We start from the raw sequence: 5,328 nt of genomic DNA, 5'->3' as shown, positions 1-5,328 counted from the left end.
GTCGGGTGCGACGGCGCTTCCATCCATATAGCCCGCCCCCACCTCCGTTCCGGAGAAGCGTTAACCCGTCACCGCGGCGGTGGGCGGCGCGCGGGACTTCCGGGTTCCTCGGCGCTAACCACCCCCCACGTGCACAGTCGCCCGGGCTTCCTCCCGCCGCAGCCATCACTGCTCCACTCGCCCCCGCCCCCGAGGGACGCCTGGCACGAGTGGACCGGCGTGATTCCCTTCCAGGCAGTGTTTCCAAAACGTGCGTGAGAGGAGCCAGAGCTGGCCCGTCCCCCCGCCCCCAACACACACTTTCTCCTACTTAGACCGCACTACGAGTCCCAGCGTGCAGTGCCGCCACGCGCGTCGGCCGCAGAAGCGGTGCCTTCTGGGAGGTGGAGTCCCCAACGGCCGCGGCGCCCGCTGACCCCAACTGGCCGCGCGACCTGGCCCCTCGCTTTGGGACCGCCCCCTCAACCGCCCTGGCACGGTATTCTGGTCGCTGCCCCCGCGGTGCGTCCAGTAGAGCGGGTGGGGGAGGGATCTTAGGGCTCTTTGCCCTTGGTTCCCAAGTCTTAAAGACTCTCCTCAGTCTCTTCTTTGGGCTCTGTCGTTGGTCAGTGGCTTTAATTCGGGAAAGCTGGCTTGGAGTCTTTGTCCACTTTCCTTTTTAAAGTATCGTGATCACTATTAAGGTTCTAGGTTGGAATCATTGATTCGTGCTATTTCTGCCAGAAATTTCTTTGAGGTGGAAGATATACTCGAGAAAAAGAAATGTTTTTCCTTAAAGTATAAGTCCATCACAGTTGTACATGGCACCACAGACCTGCAACCAGCAAATTTAGGAATAGTCTAAAACGCAGCACTACAAATGTTTAAAAACAATTCCGTACATAGTTCCGGCCTTTAAAGGGGATACCAAATTTAATGAATTGATAGTTGTAGAAATACCAGTTAATAGGAATGGCATTAAGTCAACATACAAATTCTCACTTTAAAGTAGTAATGTAGTTTACGGTTTTTAAAGCACTTTCATAAACATCATTTGTTCCCTACAGCAATCTTGTATGAGAGGTGGAACAAGTAGTAATTATATTTTACTGTTCAGGGAACAGTCTCAAGTTATGCTTGCCCAGTATATTCTTTAATTCAATAAACCAGTGCCTGCCAAATATGTTGCCAGGTGTTAACTGGGTACTTTATTCTCATTTAATTTAAACTAGCAGAATCCCACATAAGTGCTCTTTTATCCTGATCATGGTAAGAAGAAGATAATTATTTCTGAAAAACATGTTGCCTTGTTGCTTTATTAGGCAAAAGAGCAAAACTTAGGACTGTGCATTAAGAAGACACATCTATTACTAAATGGTAAATCACCATTCAGTCTGTTAGAACTCTGGTTAAAATCAGTCCATCAAAATGTTTATATATTGATGGATTGATTTTAACCAGAGTTCTAACCAGTACTGTATCTGTAAGTAAGGAAGATAGATGACAGACAAAAATAAATTCCTGTCCTCAAGAGGCTTATGGTGAATTCTCTGGTAGTCATATAAGCATTAAAGTCAGTACAATAAACATACAATCCCAGTATATCACATAGCTGTGAAAATTTTCTGTTAGATTCTAAATTTGTTTAAAAGGGTGGAAATTCCATTATTGTACTTGAAAACATGACTTCATTTTATTATTTTCATTAAATTATTGACCAGAGACAATATAGAAAACCAAATGGTATAAAAGAAGAGATGTACTCAAGAAGGGTGAAGGGAGATCACCTCCAATAATTTGGAAATTAGATTACATGGAGTTAAAACTACCCAAATCGTGTATAATTACTAAGATCTAGGGGTTTTACATATACTTTTGGTAGAGGAAGTTGAGGGTACTGTTTCTGGTGGACCTCACTAAATCATAAATAACAAAGGTGGAAAAAATGGTCTGCTTGGAGTCTAGAAAATTTTGTCAGAGAGCGGAAGTTTGGCAAGCACTGTCTAGGGTGGGTCTGAGCACTCCAGTCACTAGAAAGGGCTTACTCAGATTTCACTAGAGCCTGTATTAAATAACTCTCAAAAGACTTCTCTTTCTTTTAAGTCCATTTTGAATAAGCAACTTCCCAATTGATCAGTCCAATTAATAGTTGAACTTCCAGGGCACCTTGACACAAAAAATGGATGCCCTGGAAGTTAGAAATATTCTAGTCACAGGAAAGGTATATCTGTTCTTTGTAGATTAATAAATATTTTGGGAAGGAAGCTGGCCATCAAGACTTCTGTGCAGCCGTGGTTATTGACATTCAGGGAATGTCACTGTCATTTCAGGGAGGTGCAGTTTCGTATGTGCAAGGGAGACTAGAAACAAGGTCCGTCCCTGAGGTGGCAGGGGGCGGGGGCTATGGTTGAATCAGGAAAGGGAGTCAGAGCCCATCTCAGGAGGAGACAGCAGTGGAATGTGAAACTGGAACCTGTTCCCTTGGCCATCAATCAAATCACCTCTTTTTATCTCCAACAAGCTCCTTTCTCTCAGATGAGAAACCTTTCTGATTAAAAATCAAAACAAAACAAAACAAAACCCAAATTTTCCCTTAATAACATGTTCTCTCACTCTTTTCACAGCCAACGTTTTTATTTCTACTTCTTATCTTCCTTTAATTTCTCAACCCACTCTGATGTCCTCTTCCACCTCCACCTCTACTCAAACTGCTCTGTCAACAGTTGCCAATGATCCCTCTTCTATTTGACAAATTCAGTGGACTTTCTTCAGGTCCATTTTGCTCGACGTCTACAGAATCTGACCCTGTTTTCTTCCTCCTTTTTTAAAAACACACTTTCTCGAATTCTTGTTCTGTCCAGCTCTCTGACTATTCCTCCTCACCTTGTCACCCTTTCTGGCCACCAGATTGGGCTGGGTACCCTTCCTTTGGGCTTTACCCTGACCACACCTCTGCCACTACATTACCACATTATGTTAAAATAGTCTACTTATGAACCGTCTCCCAAAATAACTTGCAAGTTCTAAAAGAGAGCCTATGTCCTATTTATCTATTCCTACCACTGAGCATGAAGCCTGGCATATTGGAAATGTTTTTTTGTTGTTTTTTGGGTTTTTTTTTTTAACCTAACTAGTGAGAAGGCCAACCTGGCTTGTGAACCGACCAGAAGAGGATGAGGGTTAAACAGAAGACCTCAACTTGGAGTTCACATGGATGCCTAGAGCTGTTTTCAAGCCCAGGCCGCCTGGCCGCCTTCAATGCACCACTTGCAAGCTCCACAGACTACTGGAGGGAGTATTTTCTAACATCCTGGCTAGGCGCTCATTTCCAGTGCTGAGCTTGGAGGTAGCAGACTTCTAGTGCCCAGAGCTGCATAAGCAGGGACAAACAAGAACTGCTGGATAAAAGGAGTCTCTGGACATCCGAAGCTGAGGATGTTGCACAGTGGCCATCCCATTAATGTCCTGTTACCCATCAGGGGCTCTTAGCCTCTCTCCTTGACTTTAGCAGTATGATTGCTTCTGATATAGGTGGTTAAGGCTATAAATTAAAGGCAGAAGATAGAATATTTGTCGATTCCCCTTGGCTTTTTCATTTACTACTCTCATTTCTCTCCCATCATTTCTTTTTGGTCTTAAAAAATGTGCTGTCTATGTTTATCTGGCTTGCCTGTGTATATCTAATTTTAGATCGCAAGCTGTGGGACAGAATAATGTCTTTGTATGTGCAGCATCTCACTGTGGGTGCCTAAGAATGTCTAATGACATCAACACTATTCAATTAACCTGTTTTTATCTTAGCAAATAAAACGTAAAGTTGTCCAGAGAAGTTATTCAGTTGAACTTCACTAGAGATTTATAAATAATTTTCAAGCTATTTCCAAGATATATTCTGATTATATCCAGAATAATTTATAGTGTTTCATATAATGTATGACAAAGTTGGCTGAGCTTATAAGATCTTTAGGTTCTACTGAGAAATATATTTGAGATGAATAATATGAGACTATAACAGTCCCCTCCTAGCTAAAGGGATATACTTTCTGTAGATCCTTAAAATAGAAAAATATTAAACGACGTCCATGATAAGGCCCAAACTATACAATGTTTGGGAGTTTAGTTACTCGCTTCATTGGTTTGTTGGGTTGGTGTGGAACACAAAACCTCTTCAAATTTGTAAATTTTCATGCGCATGATCACAAGGATTTTCCTTAATGAGTCCCATTCAGATTTTGTATTTTCTTCCATACACATTACATATTTTCCTCATACCATCCAAAAACAAAGAAAGGAATTTATAAGTTTGAAATTGGTTCTGACATTGTGTGTCAGATTATGTAACATGACATTAGTTCTGAGAAAACGGCTGCCAAGTAAGAAGTCAGATCCTGAAACAGAGACCTACTTAGGCTCATAAACATAGCGACAATTTGGGAGAAAAAGAGTAATTAAAGGCTTTGTTGTTGAAGAGAATAAGAAACTCACAGAAATCTCAGAATACGTAGGTTTCTTATAAAGTACGCTTCTAATAGCATAGTCATCCATGTTAAACCACTGTCTGTTATAATGATAATAGCTGGGATATTACTGTAACAGGCATACCACTACCTATCTAATAGGATTGTTGCGAGACCTGAATAAGATACTATATGTAATCTTAACTTACGTCATGTACATTTCTATTTATTGAGCAACTCTTATTTCTGTAACATCAATTTGGCAGATCCTAAATTCAAATTCATGACAGGAGTAATAAACAGTGACATATACATACAAATATTCAAAAGATACAACTGTCACTGCCCTAAACTAATTTGGAGGACAGAAAAATGCAATGGCTACATTGAAATAATGTTAAATATTAGATGAATAACAACAAATAAACTAAGTCAATTGCTTAATTAGGATGTGAATTATGTTGGGAGAGGTCAGTGTGAGAACTTTGAAATGGATTGTACTCAGGACCAAATTTCCTGAGGCGCAAATAACCTAAGTACATAAGGTATAAAGCGTGACAGAAAGTACATTTCAGGTAAATAGAAGAAATTTTATTAATATTGAGAGCTAAAATTTATTGACCATTTACATGCTTCCTCATCACAGCCCTATCAGGTGTAAGACTACAGTGTTACCAATGAGGAAACTAAAGCTTAAAGGCATTGAACAACTTTGATCCAAACACAGGCATTGCAAGTTCAAAAGATGAAGTCTTTGAATTGGGAATTCAGTGGAGCCAGTACTTGGCATAATGAGAGGAAAGGTTATTGTAAGGTGGAGGGAATTATATCAGGAATGTCATGGAAGTGGAAATAAGCAAGATGTGTTAAAGGCATAACAAAATTCTATGGC

The sequence above is a fragment of the Pteropus alecto genome, unplaced genomic scaffold (assembly GCF_000325575.1).
Source record: "Pteropus alecto unplaced genomic scaffold, ASM32557v1 scaffold164, whole genome shotgun sequence".
Taxonomy (NCBI): Eukaryota; Metazoa; Chordata; class Mammalia; order Chiroptera; family Pteropodidae; genus Pteropus; species Pteropus alecto.
This window is presented reverse-complemented; position numbering follows the sequence as displayed.